The sequence below is a fragment of the Lucilia sericata genome, unplaced genomic scaffold (assembly GCF_015586225.1).
Source record: "Lucilia sericata isolate MDLA Ls3-8-SP2 unplaced genomic scaffold, ASM1558622v1 Contig000028F_arrow, whole genome shotgun sequence".
Lineage (NCBI taxonomy): Eukaryota > Metazoa > Arthropoda > Insecta > Diptera > Calliphoridae > Lucilia > Lucilia sericata.
Window position 1 is genome coordinate 303,669 of NW_023994066.1, and position 17,804 is coordinate 321,472.

The following is a 17,804-nucleotide window of genomic DNA, read 5'->3' on the forward strand; positions in this document are numbered from 1 at the left end:
CAACTTCACATCGTTTAAGAAAATCTTAATTGAGACCAGGTTGGTAACTCTCTACTGGCGTTTAATGATTGTTCCCATTAAGCTAATGTAATTAGGAAATTAAGGGAATCTTTTTACGATTGCTCCAGCTGAACCGGTAGTTTTATTTCTAAGATGATAACGTTTTTACGCGAGAGTTAGCCTTGGATGGTTAATGTAGACGGCCGTGAACATATCACGAAATGCCATCCAGTCCTCATAACCTCCTGAAAATATTTGAGTATCGCATTGGGGCAATTAAAGACCTGTACTTAACCGATCATTAGGTGTGTTCAATGGGGCTGGATCTATGCTAGCGCGAGCAATACTATCTCTTAAAGTTTTTATCACATCAAGAAGTTTGGAAACGGTTAAATAACACATGTCAACACATGAATTGTATTGCTCTTGAGCTGTATCTTTAACTTCTTCACTTTGATCGGAAAGCATTAGATCCTCATATGACTTTTCTACTTTACTCCAGCGAGTGTCTAAATCTTTCAGTTTCAAATCTATAAGTGCCTCAGATTGGCTTAAACTATCTTGGCTATCACATTTTTTACAAAATGAAATTAAGTTTTTTTATGATCAATCCATCAAATTGTAAGAGTTATATTTTGGAATGCATTAATCCTTCAACGAAATAAACAAAAATAATAATATTATAATTAATATTGAATATACATACTTTTGTATTTATTGAAATTACCTGTTATACTTTAGAAAGCAATAAAAATAGGATTCTCTTATGCTCAATACATTTCCCACCACAGTTTTTTTTTATAAAAAAGAGAAGTAACACTCAGTCATTAATGCCTATAAATACATAGACCGTGTTACTTTCTTTGGAAAGGGATAGAGTAAAGGAGAAAGGTGGTGAAAGTGAAGGATAGAAGAAAGCTTTTTTTTATTTACAACTCTGTAATAGCACGTTATGTTTATTTTTAGAACAGTGTTGCAGCGCTTCTGGTGTTGAGTAGGCGCATTAGTTTAAGCTTTTTATAGCCAATTTGTATTTATTTTACTTCGGCGACGATTTAATGCTATAGAGTATACCGCCGAAGGAGGGCGCTGTGATAAATATTAGTTTTGATAGATACTAATAATTTATCATGAACTGATGTCGTTGATTGGCAGCGGCTGGGGATCGAACCAAGGGTTCGCTAACCAAATCATGCTTAGTGATCACTTATGCTAAGCACCCTCAAAAGACATATATAACTTACCAGATCCCTTTTTATACCCACTATCAAAAAAGCTCATGTCTGACCTTAAAAAGCATTTAAAGCAATAAAATTCGACATAAATAAGTTTTATAGGAACCAAAACCATTTTCTTCAATTTTATAAGGATGGGTCCATAATTGACCCTCATATAAGGTCCCCTTCAGTAAACGACTTTAACGCTCTACTGACTCAAAAATGTGAGTACAGCGGTAAAATTCTACATAAAAAAGTTTTGTGCGAGCCAAAAGCACTCTATCAAATTTTATAAGATTGTTCCTTAATTGACCATATCCCCCATATAAAGTCCCCTTCAGAAAATTACTTTAACACTCATTACTAGCTTAAAACAGCGAGTACAGCAGTAAAATTCCACATAAACAAGTTTTGAGCTAGCCAAAAACTCTAGATCAAATTTTACGCGGATCGGTCTATATATATAAGGCCCCCCTCAGAAAGTGACTGTAACGCTGTAATTAAGGTCCTCATTAGCACGCTCATTACCGGCTTAAAAATGCGACATAAGCAATATTTGTATGAGCAAAAATATTTTAAAATCTAAATTTTAAAATATCGGTACATAACTGACCCCACACTCGTATAAGAGCACCTTTAACGCTCATTACTGGCATTAAAATACGAGTAGATATATGAAATTCAACAAAAAACAAGTTTTATGGGAACAGAAATCTTCCAACCGACTTTGATGAAGATGGTTCGATAAATGACCACTTCAGTAAAATTACTTTAACTCTCATTAGTTGATTAAAATTACGAATTATGACGATAAAATTCGATTAAACAACTTCTTTACGAAACATAATTTATGTACATAATTTATGCAGAAAATGACATTAACGCTTATCTATGGCTCAATTACGGTAGTTTTATAGGAACTGAAATTTTTCAACTGAATTTGATGAGGATCGGTCGATAACTGATCAAACCCCCATTATCGGTTTCCTTTAGAAAATTACTTTAAACCTCATGGCTGAATTAAAGATACTAGTACAGCGATGAAATTCGATACAAATAATTATTGTATAAACATAATTGACTCTACCCTCCACATAACCACTCTTACAAGTTTATGGTTATAAATATTGGACCAAAAAAATTTATATTTTTAATTCGAAAGAGCGCGGTCTATACTTAAGCCCTTATTAAAGCTCTCTTCCAAATATTTCCCTGATGTTCATATTAATATCGACATATGATTATAAAATTCATCATAAATCTAATAAATGAGAAAATTGCATCGATAATATCAAAGTTTATTAATAAGGATGATTTGATGGTGGGTATATAAGATTTGGCATGGCCGAATATAACACTCTTACTTGTTTAAATCAGAGACAGTAATTGCTATTATTTTTATTAAAAAAAAATTAAAATTAAAATTTTATTTGGTTTGTATTTCATTTCTCAGAAAATAAAAATTGCTTTTGATATGTATTTTTTATATTTTCTGTAAAACTTACTGAGAACTTTTTCAAATAAAAATCAATAATAGAAAACACAAATAATTTTTAAACCATAAGGCACAAATAAAAATCAGGCAACGATTTTTATTTTTTGAAATTAATTATAAAACTCATTATGCGATATTTACCTTTAAAACACATTAAAAATGATCGGGTTTAAACAGAGATTAATAGAAAATTGGTAAAATTTCTTTACCACTGATATTATCGACCAAATTTGCTGAAATTGTGCAGAAATTAGATTCGAAGTAGATATATGAAATTCAACAAAAAACAAGTTTTATGGGAACAGAAATCTTCCAACCGACTTTGATGAAGGTGGTTCGATTAATGACCACTTTAGTAAAATTACTTTAACTCTCATTAGTTGATTAAAATTACGAATTATGACGATAAAATTCGATTAAACAACTTCTTTACGAAACATAATTTATGTACATAATTTATGCAGAAAATGACATTAACGCTTATCTATGGCTCAATTACGGTAGTTTTATAGGAACTGAAATTTTTCAACTGAATTTGATGAGGATCGGTCGATAACTGATCAAACCCCCATTATCGGTTTCCTTTAGAAAATTACTTTAAACCTCATGGCTGAATTAAAGATACTAGTACAGCGATGAAATTCGATACAAATAATTATTGTATAAACATAATTGACTCTACCCTCCACATAACCACTCTTACAAGTTTATGGTTATAAATATTGGACCAAAAAAATTTATATTTTTAATTCGAAAGAGCGCGGTCTATACTTAAGCCCTTATTAAAGCTCTCTTCCAAATATTTCCCTGATGTTCATATTAATATCGACATATGATTATAAAATTCATCATAAATCTAATAAATGAGAAAATTGCATCGATAATATCAAAGTTTATTAATAAGGATGATTTGATGGTGGGTATATAAGATTTGGCATGGCCGAATATAACACTCTTACTTGTTTAAATCAGAGACAGTAATTGCTATTATTTTTATTTAAAAAAAATTAAAATTAAAATTTTATTTGGTTTGTATTTCATTTCTCAGAAAATAAAAATTGCTTTTGATATGTATTTTTTATATTTTCTGTAAAACTTACTGAGAACTTTTTCAAATAAAAATCAATAATAGAAAACACAAATAATTTTTAAACCATAAGGCACAAATAAAAATCAGGCAATGATTTTTATTTTTTGAAATTAATTATAAAACTCATTATGCGATATTTACCTTTAAAACACATTAAAAATGATCGGGTTTAAACAGAGATTAATAGAAAATTGGTAAAATTTCTTTACCACTGATATTATCGACCAAATTTGCTGAAATTGTGCAGAAATTAGATTCGAAAATTGGAAAATTAAAATTCTTTAGGTGATTTTTATTCTTTGTTTTGAAAAATAAAAATCATTGATAGATTTCTATTTTTTGTTTAAATAAATAAAAATTACTGAGTGAGTATTATTAAAAAAAACATAAATAATTTTTTTATTTAAACAAATAGAATAAAAATAAAAAAAAAAAATATTAAAAATTTTTATTATAAAAATCAAGAAGAACAAGTAAGAAAGTATAGTCGGGCTTGGCCGACCCTACACCAGTTATGAATATTAAATGTGATTTATTTTTCATAATAAAGCATTTATCTTCAATATTCCCTTGTTCCGATACATTTAAGCAATTTATGGATGAAAAACTAATTTTCTGAAAGAGGCTTTATATGGGGGATAGGGGCAAATATGAACCAAGCCCGATAAAATTTTGTGAATATATTTGTATTTACATAATATTTTATTGTGCTGAATTTCATCGCGATATTTGTGTTTATAAGTTAATTTGGGACATTCAAGTAATTTTCTGAAGGGGACTTTGTATGTGAGCTAGGGTCAAATGGGGCCCGACCTTTATGAAATTTGGCAGGGTCATCGAGACTTCTATAATACTTAGTTGTGCCGTATTTTATCGATATATCTGTATATTTAACATAATTATGAGCACAGAAGCCCTTTTCGGGGGGTTCTGTTCTACTGGGGGTAGTTGAAATAATGGACCGATTTTAACCATTTTCGATAGCCTTCGTCCATGTGCCAAATTTCATCCAATTATCTTGAAAATTGCGACCTGTACCTTGCGCACAAAGTTTACATGGACAGCCAGCCAGCCAGACGGACGGACGGACATAGCTTAATCGACTCAGAAAACGATTCTAAGCCGATTGGTATACTTTAAGAAAATGTTCATAGAAAATGTTTGTAGTCAAGATACAAATTCGGAAACAACCCTACAAACATTTTCTCTTGCGGAAGTTACCCGTGTGCGCCAGCGATGTTGCGGAAGTATAAGAATTCTTGTCACCAGTCGGGAAGAACTGATGCCGAGTTGGGGAACGTCTAAGAGTAACGTGGAAGATACTTCTGAAAGACCCGCAGAAGAAACATCTAGATGACTCTTAGAAGTAAGGTATTGCCAAAGACTCTTCTAGATGTGGCTAGGAAGTGACTACTTAGTGTCATCTAGAAGTGTTCATATCTTATCTTCTAGAAGATGAGTTTTCTCTTCTTCTAGAAGAAGTGTATTCTCTTCTTCTAGAAGATGAGTATTCTCTTCTTCTAGAAGATGAGTTTTTTCTTCTTCTACTTGTATACTCACCAAAATAAAATCTAAATATAAAAATAAATCTAAATAAAATGAAATTTTATAGTTTTTATAGAAATAATTGAAATTAAACAAGTCAGAGTGCTATATTCGGCTGAACCGAATCTTAAATACTCTCCACCAGCTACTTATACATATATTAATACTTTTCTAATTGATCAAATATTTGTAGAAATAAGTTTTCTCATGTCTTGAATAGAAAAAAATACAAAGATTTAAACAGCTTAAATCTATATATTACAATTCCATGATTTATTGAACATTACAAACACCATTTTCTTTATATTTTTATAGCGCTTAGCGATATTTAGTATTTTGCATGTATGTATGTGTGTAAAAGATTTAAGGATTTTCAAAATAAATATATATAATTTTGTTCTACACAAATTGATAATGCAACTAGTTAAATACGGTTAAAGCGCTTTTAGGGGCAGGACATAGTATGCTAGATATGACCAATTATAGACCGATCTTAAAAAATTCTTTAAGCTAAACTTCTGTTCATAAAAGCTATATTTCAGTCAAATTTTGTATCTATATCATAATTTAGTAATAAGTAATGTGTGTTTAAGTGATTTTCTGAAGGGAACCTTGTATGGGACCGACCGCACCCATGTTATAAACCGATCGTGAAAAAATCTTGAAATAGAATTTTTGTATACAAAATTAATATTTGGGCCAAATTTTTTATCAATAGCTTTATTTGGTAATGAGTAATGTGCGTTTAAGAGATTTTCGTAAAAGGACCTTGTATGGGAGCTATGACCAATTATGTATATAAAAACAAAATTTCCAAATTCTGTATCTATATCATTATTTGGTAATGAATATTGTGCATTTAAGTGATTTTCTGGAGGGGACCTAGTATAAGAGCTATGACCAAATATGGACCGATCGTAAAACAATGTTATAGTTTAATTTATATATATAAGAGCAATATTTTTGCTAAATGTATGGATATCAATATTTTGTAATGAGTTATGTGCGTTTAAGTGATTTACGGGAGGAAACCTTGTATGGGAGCTATGACCAAAGTTGGACTCCAGAGTTTCACTGTCCTCTCCACATGCTCTACATTCGTCTGAATCCTCACGTCCAATTTTGTATAGATGTGTGTCCACTCAGAATACGTACCATCATACTAACCTCAGACCTCATTTTGAGGAGATTTCTCGTCTTGCTCTCATCAGGGTCACCCCATAGAATCTTTGTGGTTCTACCCACCGTTTCATTATTCCGAGAGGCTTTATGGGATTCTCTCATCCATATTTTTAATTCAGCTTTTGTTGCGTCGAATGGTTTTGCGTTTGTCAGGTTAACTACATCGAGCTCCCTTCCCTTTAAAGCTATTACATTCGCCCTTTCGTTGCCGATTACTCCCGAGTGGCCTGGTACCCATATGATGTAAACCTTACCTCTGGAAGAGTACTCTGTTAAAGCTTTCTTACAATCCAATACGGTCTTAGATTTAATTCTATCACCTGATATCGCCCTAATTGCCTTCTGGCTGTCGGTAAATATATTAAGCCCTGTGGGCGCCATATTTATTCTAATCCAATTTACACATTCCGTTATTGCTCGTACTTCTGCCTGGAAGCTTGTGTTATGATTAGGTAAACCGTGGTATATTTCTGTTTCTGGTTTTTCAATATAGAACCCCAGGCCCACTTTGTTCCCTAATTTAGAGCCATCCGTGTAGCAACGGATTCCTACTGGTATTTGCTCCAATGTTCCGCTTGACCAAGATGTTCTATCTGGGATTGGCGTTACAAAGTTTCCGACATATTCTGTGTCTGGTATGCGATCAGGTACGTCCGATGAATGTGTATAACCTTCCAATGTGTCCAGTATACATTGATGACGTGCCCTATAACCGTTTTTGGCCAGTTCACCTAAAGTAAAGAGCCGTTCGGCTGTAAGCGCCGCTTCATATCTTATATGTTTCAATGGGTGGAATATTTAGCAACGTTTCCAGAGCCTTGGTTGAAGTAATACACATGGTACCCCTTATACCCAAGCAGCATGTACGCTGAACTCCCTGTAGTAGTTTGATATTACACTTTTTGTCCAAAGCAGTCCACCAGATTATTGAAGCATAAGCTACAATTGGTCTAATTACACTTTTATAAAGTCAATTTGTCATAGTAGGACTAAGACCCCATTTCATGCCTATGGTTCTCCTACATATCGCCCAGCACCGATGTGCCTTGTTGATCCTATCCTCTATGTGGTGTCTCCATTTTAATTTCCGGTCAAGTATTACACCTAAGTACTTAACTTTGTCTGTCACCGGTATCTTCTTGCCCAGGAAGCAAGGTTCTTTCTTGTGAAAAGACAGATTTCCATCTTCGCCGGGTTAAAATTGAGGTCTCTTGGTTGAACCCAGCTCAAGGCCGTATTCAGAGCCTCCTCAGCTCTTCTACATAAGTAATTTGGATCCTTTGCCTTTAAAAGTATTACGATATCGTCTGCATAGCAGACAGATCTAAGTCCTTTCTCGGTTAGGGTCCTTAGGAGGCTATTAATCGTGGTAACCCAGAGTAAAGGTGACAAAATTCCACCCTGTGGTATACCGCAAAATACCTTTTCCTGATAGTTATATCGTACATCGCAGCATATCCATCTGTTCCTTAGCACGTAGTTGATCCAGTTACGGAGCACCCGGTCAACATAAAACTGGTCTAGGGATTGGATAAGGGTATCAGTGTGCACGTTATTGAAAGCGCCTTCGATGTCAATGCATACCGCCAGTGTATACAGTTTGCTATCGAAAGATTCACCTATGTAGTGGACGACTTCGTTTTAAGCGGATTCCACCGATCGTCCCTTTACATAAGCATGCTGCTTATATTTAAGGTCTTAGTATGGTATACTGCTTTTAACCATGCTATCGACTATCCGTTCCAAGGTTTTAAGTAGGAAGGACGTAAGACTTATCGGTCGATAGGACTTAGGTGTCGCATAGCTAGGTTTCCCTGGTTTGGGTATAAATATTACCCTTTCATCTTGCCATTTAACTAGAGTATATGCCAATTTTAAGCATGCAGTGAATATCTGTGACGGATGTACGGAAACCAGTCCCGCCTCCATCTGCAAAAGTGCCGGGAAAATGCCATCCGGCCCTGCAGCTTTATAGGGAGCAAAGCTCTTGATTGCCCCTTTAACCATGTCAGATGTAATAACTATTTCCGTGTATCCCTCCCCTTCCTCCAATATCGGTTCATCTATGTTATTCGATATACCGGGTGGGAAATGAGAGTCCATTAGGAGTTTCATTGTCTCCTCCATATCCTCAAGCCTCCTGCCCGTGTCATCGATCATAGATTCCGGTTGGACATGAGTTTTGGATAGGAATTTTTTTATCTTCGATACGTCATTTACGCTATCTACCTGTTCACAGAAAAGTTTCCAGGAGTCTCGTGTGTCTTTTCGAACGATTTTCTTATATTCACCAAGTTTATTACGATACTCATCCCAGTGTACTGCGGTCTTTTAACGCCGTGCCCGGTTAAATAGTTTGCGAAGAGTCTTACCAAGATTCCGGATCTCCCCAGTTACCCAGGGTTTTCCTGGGCAGATCTCCGCTCTCGCAGAGGGCAGCTGTCCTCGAACGATTCAACCAGGGCACTTGTGAACGTTTCCACTTTGGCATCTATATCCTCTTTATTTCGACATTGAAAAGTGTCCTGACCTAAACGGTTCTTTAGTAAGGTCCCGACATTGTCCAATTAGTTTTAGACTTATTCCGAAACTTTATCGGCTTTGGTGGTGGCCTTAGTATTTTGAATCTTATGTACCGATGATCAGAAAAGGAGTACTCGTCCGAAACTCTCCAATCCTGAATTTCGTTTATAAGCTCGTCTGAACATATAGTTATATCCAATACTTCTTCTCTGATTCTATTGCCGAAGGTAGCTTTATTACCTAAGTTCAATGTTATCAAGTCTTTAGTATTAAGGAAATTTGTGAGGGCTTGTCCCCTGCGATTGGCGTTTGTACTACCCCAAGCTACATGGTGCGAGTTAGCATCACAACCTATTACAATTTTCTTATTTTTCCTTTGTGCCTCTTCAACCAGTTTCATTAGATCCGACGTTGGTGGTAGTGTCGGAGAATCGAAAGGCAGGTAAACAGATGCAAGGAATATGTTGCCACGACCTTGCTTCAGCACCGTTGCATCCGATGTTGACAATCCTGTTGAGAGGAGAAAACATAAATTCTTGTGACATAAGATACATGTTCTCGGGCGAGACCCTGTATCAGCGTAGAAAAGTTGGAAATTTACGTGATTTGGAAATTTATGTGCCTTTAAGTGTTTTTCTGAAAGGGACTGATAGGAAAACAAATTCACAATAATATTTGTCTGTATATGAGCAATGCTTGTGCTAAACTTTATATAAATATCTTAATTTAGTAATTAGTTATGTGCGTTTAAGTGATTTTCGGGAGGGGACCTTATATGGGAGCTATGACCAATTATGGACCGATCGGAAAAAATTCACAGTAATATTTTCGTGCATATGTGTATATCTTATAGCGTTTTCGTTTCTATTAAAAGTGTTGTCCAGTTAAGCGGCAACAATATTAAAATGTTACCATTACCCTCCAAATGTGTAACATGTTTTTAGTCAGAAACAAACACAATTAGGCAACCCTGTACTTAACAGCTGTTTTAGAAATAAACAAACATTTCTAATTCGAGATTTTTTTGGTTTTGTAAAATATTTAAGCAAACTATAAAGAATGGAAAGTGAAACAAACGAATCTCCAACTACGACAAAGAGGATTCTACAATGTAAGAGCAAAGTAATTATTTAAAAATAAATATAATGAAAGCTTTATAATTTTGCTTCTAATTTTAGTATGGTCAGATGGAGATACTCGTCTGCTGTTGGATTTATATGCGAATTATTTACCGGAAATTGTACCACTTAAAAAATTCAAATCAAAAAAAGATTTCCACAAAAATTCCTGATAAAAGTGCTAAACAATGTGAGGAAAGATATAAAACAGTGTTGAGGAGAAAAAAATCTGCGGTGGAAAACAATAGTACATCTGGCTCAAAAAGAAAAATTATAGAATTTGAAGCGGAATTGACTAAAATTTGTAAACTTGATGACTCTATTGAACCAGAAGTATAATTGAGCAGACTCAAAAAGGAAAAAAAATAAATAATAAAGTGTCTAAAGGAAGTGATCAAAAAAAAAGGCAGTACATCAGATATTGGAGGAAATCGCAGCTAAAAGAGAGGAAGCGAGAAAAAAGCGACTCAAAGAAAAGATGGAAGCTATAGAAAAAACGCAAAGCCTTTTGCAAACAATTTTACAAGAAAAAAATTTGATATAAAATATCAAGACAAAATTTAAGGTGTATCTATAAACAGCAAATTTTTTTTTTACAACACAGACAACCAACAAATACCAGCCTCAAATTTGTTAAATAAATCCGTTAAGGAAGGTTACAAAGTTCCAGTTTTTTTATGACCTCCTGAAGTAAATTATTTTTTTTTTTAGAAATTTCGAAATAAGTGAATTCAAAAGGTATAGTAACTCCCCTTTGACGGTTTTTTTTATCCAATTGAATGGCTTAATCTAACAAGATCATACGCCACAAACAAATTATTTTTAAATAACTGAGTTTAAAGTACTGAAAAGTTATAAAAAAAATCAATTTCTGAATTCGGGTGGCTTACGATGATTTTACAATAAGCCCTTCAATTGTCATTTAGAATTGTTCCAACACTTAATACAAATGTATTAAATAAATCCGTTAAGGAAGGTTACAAAGTTCCAGTTTTTTTATGACCTCCTGAAGTAAATTATTTTTTTTTTTTTTTTGAAATTTCGAAATAAGTGAATTCAAAAGGTATAGTAACTCCCCTTTGACGGCTTTTTTTTATCCAATTGAATGGTTTAATCTAACAAGATCATACGCCACAAACAAATTATTTTTAAATAACTGAGTTTAAAGTACTGAAAAGTTATAAAAAAAATCAATTTCTGAATTCGGGTGGCTTACGATGATTTTACAATAAGCCCTTCAATTGTCATTTAGAATTGGAACCATTAAGACTGGTTTTTACGGTTTTAGTAGCTGTTGTTTTTGTCTATAGTATATACTAAAATATTTTGATACTACTATTTTTATCTTTGAAGATAACAAATAAAAACTTTTATTCGTATTTCCCTTTTTATTATAAATTAATTTAATACTTTTTAATGTATTTTTTTTTATTAAAACTTACTATTTCCAAAAATGAAGTAAAAATAAATATTTAAGTTGTTGAATAAAATAAATGATTTTTAATATCATTTCTTTTGATTTGGCCTTATTGGGTAAGCAAATTATCTCTTGTATCTTCATCGAAAGGCTGGCTATTAAATTCATATTCGTTGTTAGATAGTTCTTCATCATAAAAGTCGTCTTTATTAATACAAATATTGTGAAGCACACAGCATGCAATAATAAATTTGGCCATAGTATCAACATTATGGAAATTTAGTCGCATTAACTGGCGAAAACGACCCTTTAAAACACCGAATGCGTTTTCTATTTTTACGCGTGTTCGACAAAACTTCAAATTGTACTTTTTTCGGATTCACTTAAATTCCCATAATCTCGAAAGGGAGTCATTAAAAATTCTCTTATGGGATAAGCGAGTTGGATTATCAAATACCTTTTCGAATTCTTTCGACACAATTTCCTTTTCTTCTATTGTTTGGGGTAACTTTATAACTTCGGGTGCTAAATCTGTTATGATAAAATCCAATACATTGTTAAAGGAATTGTGGATAGTTGATAGTGACATGCCAAAGAGATTGCCCACTTCTCGAAAGGTAGATTTGTTACCACAAAACCTAAACAGTTAGGATACATAAATAAGTATATTCAGGTTATGTCTAAACACTTACCACAAAAATGACAGAATCTGTGTCTCAATAGGTAACTGGCACCTTCCGCCTTGGTACGATCTTTTAGAAAAAAATCAGGAGTATATCTCAATAAAATACATGGAACTTTCACGACTAATACGATGGTTTTTTTAAACTACAAAATACATTTGTATTACAAATCATTATGTTATATTAAAAAATCTTACATCGCTCTCTGAGTATAAATTTATAACATTATCCACAAAGCATTTAACACGCGGTATATAATTTCGTTGCCCCAATAAAGCATAAATTTCATCCTCTTCATCATCCGATGACGAAGATGATTCCAGTACCTCGTTTCTGTAACTCTCGCATCGAGTAATTTCTCGCATGAAACAGTGAAATTGAATAAAAAACAACGTGAATTGAAACACGATTTCATATCTCACATGTAAGTGTTTCTGTAATTTCATTTTGTGAGAACTATCTGTCATTTAAGTTTTTTGACGTAACTTATTGAAAATTTGTGAGTCAAAGTGTTTCTGTAAGAAAATTTTGTGAAAAGTTTCTCACATGAACTGTCAAAACAACTCACATTTAAAAACGGTGCGAAAACAAATTTTTTCAAAAAATATAATATGAATACAAAAAATAAAGAAAAGGTAAGATTTTATTTTCAATTAAAACTTAAATTAATTTTAATTATTTTTAGAAAATTGAAAGGATTTCAAAGTACCAGAAGGAAAAACTGGTGGATTATATGAGCGAAAACTTGGAATTTGCTAGAGGGCAGTTCAGCGGGATCAGTTCCAACTTCAAGTACAAAGAACAATGGCAATTACTTACAGAGTCCCTTAATTCTTTAGGTGGATGTGCAAAAACTGTTGAGCAGTGGAAAAATTTAAGTTTTGGCTCTGTATATTATCTACAGACATATATGTATGTATATTAAAGCGCTTCAAATATGTAGTGTTGGATAGATTTGAAAAGTGGTGTAAAGAAAAGTGTTAATGCTAGAAGAAAATTTATAAATGAAACTGGGGGGGGGGGGGGGGTAGTTGGAGTGACGTGCCCCGTGATCTCAATCCTCTAGAAGAGAAAATACTGGCAATTATAACGATTGATGCTGTCGACGGGGATGCATCCACACTGGAAGCCGGTGTTGAATTTAAGGAACGTCCTGAGGTAAGTATAATTCGTCATAAAACCTTAATTATTACATTAAACATTTTATATATATTAATAAACTTTTTTAAGGATTCTGTGGATATTTTGGAAAGTGAAGAAACATTTTTATCGCCATCAATATTATCAACAGGTGCACTTTCCATGCCATCAACATCTACAGCTGAGGTTTGTTAATCTATTTATGAAAAATGAATAGCTAGAATTCTCAAATTTTATACAAACATCTTTAACATTCATAAATAGCTGTAATACTATAACAGCTAAAGTGCTTAAATTATGTATCTTGAGTATAATTATGAACACTTTGTACAAAAATCGGTGGCTTAGCAAATGGGATCATATGAATCTAATACTAAATCACATCCTATGTGAATATCATTGAACCTATTACAGCCCCTAATTTTGTAAAAAAAGTTTCGATCTGACAGTGTTTTTATTTAGAATGTAAAAAGGATAGCAAAGCACACGGGTCATAGCTACTTTCTTATATAAAATTACTAATATGTAAAATTCCTTTTTATTAAATTAACCTCTTTTAGGATTTTATGCCAGTAGAATATTTGGAAAGTGAAGATACCTTTATATCTCCCGGAAAAAAATGAAAACAACTCCCTTACTTTCAACCCCATCAACGTCTAAAGTTTGCCGAAACAAAAGCAAAAAAACTTTTACACCACCAAACAAGAGCAACAAAAATTCTTCAAACATACCAAAATATAATGAAGCATTAAATGAAGCAAAGGAGATGCATAAAGACTTGATTGCAAAATTAAATAATATAGTAAATCAAAACCATAAAATTTTAACTAAGCTAGAGAAATTAGAAACTATTTTAGAAAATATATTTAAATGAAATCAATTGAAATCAATTTAATAAAAATATTAATTTCTTAAATATTAATAAATAAATAAATAAATAAAAAAAAATAAATAAATGGTTTTTCTTTTATTGAAATATCAAACATTTAATCAAGAACATTTGGTTTCTATAGTACAGTCTATAGTCTAGTATAGTCTATGGTCTAGGTTATAGTCTAGTCTAGTCGATAGTCTAGTCTATAGTCTAGTCTATAGTCTAGTCTATAGTCTAGTCTATAGTCTAGTCTATAGTCTAGTCTATAGTCTAGTCTATAGTCTAGTCTATACTCTAGTCTATAGTCTAGTCTATAGTCTAGTCTATATTCTAGTCTATAGTCTAGTCTATAGTCTAGTCTATAGTCTAGTCTATAGTCTAGTCTATAGTCTAGTCTATAGTCTAGTCTATAGTCTAGTCTATAGTCTAGTCTATAGTCTAGTCTATAGTCTAGTCTATAGTCTAGTCTATAGTCTAGTCTATAGTCTAGTCTATAGTCTAGTCTATAGTCTAGTCTATAGTCTAGTCTATAGTCTAGTCTATAGTCTAGTCTATAGTCTAGTCTATAGTCTAGTCTATAGTCTAGTCTATAGTCTAGTCTATAGTCTAGTCTATAGTCTAGTCTATAGTCTAGTCTATAGTCTAGTCTATAGTCTAGTCTATAGTCTAGTCTATAGTCTAGTCTATAGTCTAGTCTATAGACTAGTCTATAGTCTAGTCTATAGTCTAGTCTATAGTCTAGTCTATAGTCTAGTCTATAGTCTAGTCTATAGTCTAGTCTATAGTCTAGTCTATAGACTAGTCTATAGTCTAGTCTATAGTCTAGTCTATAGTCTAGTCTATAGTCTAGTCTAGTCTATAGTCTAGTCTAGTCTAGTCTAGTCTAGTCTATAGTCTAGTCTATAGTCTAGTCTATAGTCTAGTCTATAGTCTAGTCTATAGTCTAGTCTATAGTCTAGTCTATAGTCTAGTCTATAGTCTAGTCTATAGTCTAGTCTATAGTCTAGTCTATAGTCTAGTCTATAGTCTAGTCTATAGTCTAGTCTATAGTCTAGTCTATAGTCTAGTCTATAGTCTAGTCTATAGTCTAGTCTATAGTCTAGTCTATAGTCTAGTCTATAGTCTAGTCTATAGTCTAGTCTATAGTCTAGTCTATAGTCTAGTCTATAGTCTAGTCTATAGTCTAGTCTATAGTCTAGTCTATAGTCTAGTCTATAGTCTAGTCTATAGTCTAGTCTATAGTCTAGTCTATAGTCTAGTCTATAGTCTAGTCTATAGTCTAGTCTATAGTCTAGTCTATAGTCTAGTCTATAGTCTAGTCTATAGTCAAGTCTGTAGTTTAGTTTAGACTGTTGACTAGATTAAAGACTAGAATTTATTATATTAATAAAGTCAAACTTTAATTTAAATTGCTAAATCTAGATTTTAGTCTGTCGCGAATGCGAGAAGCTGCCCTTAATGGTTCTTCATATTCTTCTTCATTACTAGTATCACTGTGTTCCTCTATATTGACTAGGTAGTCTTCTGAAAGCAATCCATGTGCCAGTCTAAAGTTATGAAGCACTGCACAGGCATTAATGATCTTGCCAGCATTTTGTGGAGATGTATTTAACCCCCCTTGAAGGGATCTAAATACACTCTTTAACACTCCATTTAAACGCTCCACGCAATTTCTTGCTTGTGCATGTACTGTGTTATAACGCCTTTCATTTTCAGTCGCCGATCTATATGGTGTTAAAAGCCACGGTCTTAAAGGGTATCCGGAATCCCCTGAAGAAATAACGTGTTTTGGAGTAAAATACAAACTGACATGAATTTGTACATACCTAATAGCCAAGAATGATTATTCTTGTCAGCTTCATATCTTTCTTGCAATAATATATTTATTCTGGAGGCTTCCCAAATATAGGAATCGTGTGCAGCCCCCCCCAAACCTTGTAAATCCACCAAGAATTTTCAAAAAATATATACATATTTATGTAAATGCACTAAATTGTCATTTAATGTAACAATAATATACTTACCAGCTGTACATTTTTTGAATGATAACCTTTTCTGTTTAAATAGCAGGTTTCTACTTCTGACTTTGGCTTTTTAATACGTACATGGGTACAGTCAATTCCGCCAATTACGCATAAAATCTGTAAAATTGTGGATATACCTGCTTAAAATTTCTGGAAAACAATTTCCCCACTTATGTACTTACTTTTGTTTTATAGACTCGTATTGGGAAGGTGTTGGAAACGTAATACATTTAGGCATTAGTTTATGTTCCAATATGCCGGCTACTTCATGTATACTGCGGCATACAACAGTTTTGCTTACTGAAGCCGTAAAATCCTGTCCAATGTCTCTATAAAAAGAGCCTGTCGCAAAAAATGTAGTGCTGCACACATTCGGAGAGGTTGTGGAATAAATGTACATCTCTTTCCCTGGCTCATATGCGGACTAATTTCTAATAGTAAAGCATGAGCTGCTTCCTTGCTTAACCTATAGAGGTCTTTAAAACGTTGCTCCGGAATAGTAAATGGATCAGTTGTATCTAGGGTTGCCAGCCTGGCTGGACTTGGCTGGATTGTCCAGCTTTTTTGATGCTTGTCCAGTTTCAAGCTAAAATTTAATTTGTCCAGCTAAATAGAATTATTTTAGCACACTGCAATAATTTTTATGTTATCTTTGTCAAATCATGTTAGCCAACACTGATTGTACATTTGTTATACAACTAAGTTATGATTTTCCTCTTCTATCATCATGTCTCAACACTTGAACAGCTGATGTCGTAATAAATATTAGGTTTGTTCGCGTACTCGATAATTTGTAACAATTTGCAACAATCGTTATCGGATACCGTTCGCGTTCGAGCGATAAAAATTACAGTTCGTTGATAGAGAATTTTTTGATTTTACTGGATATTTTTTCCCCAGTAAAAAATATCCAACTTATATTCACAACATATGTTTGTTTTATGAATATGTAAACAAACCAAAGAAATCGAGATCGAGAAATTTGGTAAATTTTAAATTTTTTGAAAGAAATATATAAATTAATAACACACGAATATTAAAAAAATATTTGTAATTAGATTTATTTTAATTTTATTTATCATAAATTAGTTTTTAAAAGAGTTTATTTGTTGTGAAAAATCATAACAAATATTGTCAATCTAGCGTTTTTAAAACAATTTAGTTTGTCTTTCTCTTAGCGATTTTGTGTAAATTTTTATTTTAATAATATGTTTGTATCATAAAGTTTTAAAACAATAATATATACTTAATGATACTACATATTTTGTTAACTTTAAATATCTATTTATTTATAGGAAAAATAAAAGTTTCAATTATTTGTTTTTTTGAGATTTCAGCAAAAGGGCATTACTAATCTTTGTTTATAAACAAAAACTTGCACATTTTTTTAAAAAATTGGCTTTCGCGTACTTTTTTGGATATTTTTTTGATTGAGAGTAAATTAAAAATTACCCTCTATCATAAAGTTACTGGATATTTCTTATAGGAAAGTACGC

General features: G+C 32.7%; 1 pseudogene; it reads right to left on the bottom strand.

Moving 5' to 3' along the window:
- Positions 1-15,683: 15,683 nt before the first annotated feature.
- LOC119610403 lies at positions 15,684-16,871 on the bottom strand (annotated as a pseudogene).
- Positions 16,872-17,804: the final 933 nt, after the last annotated feature.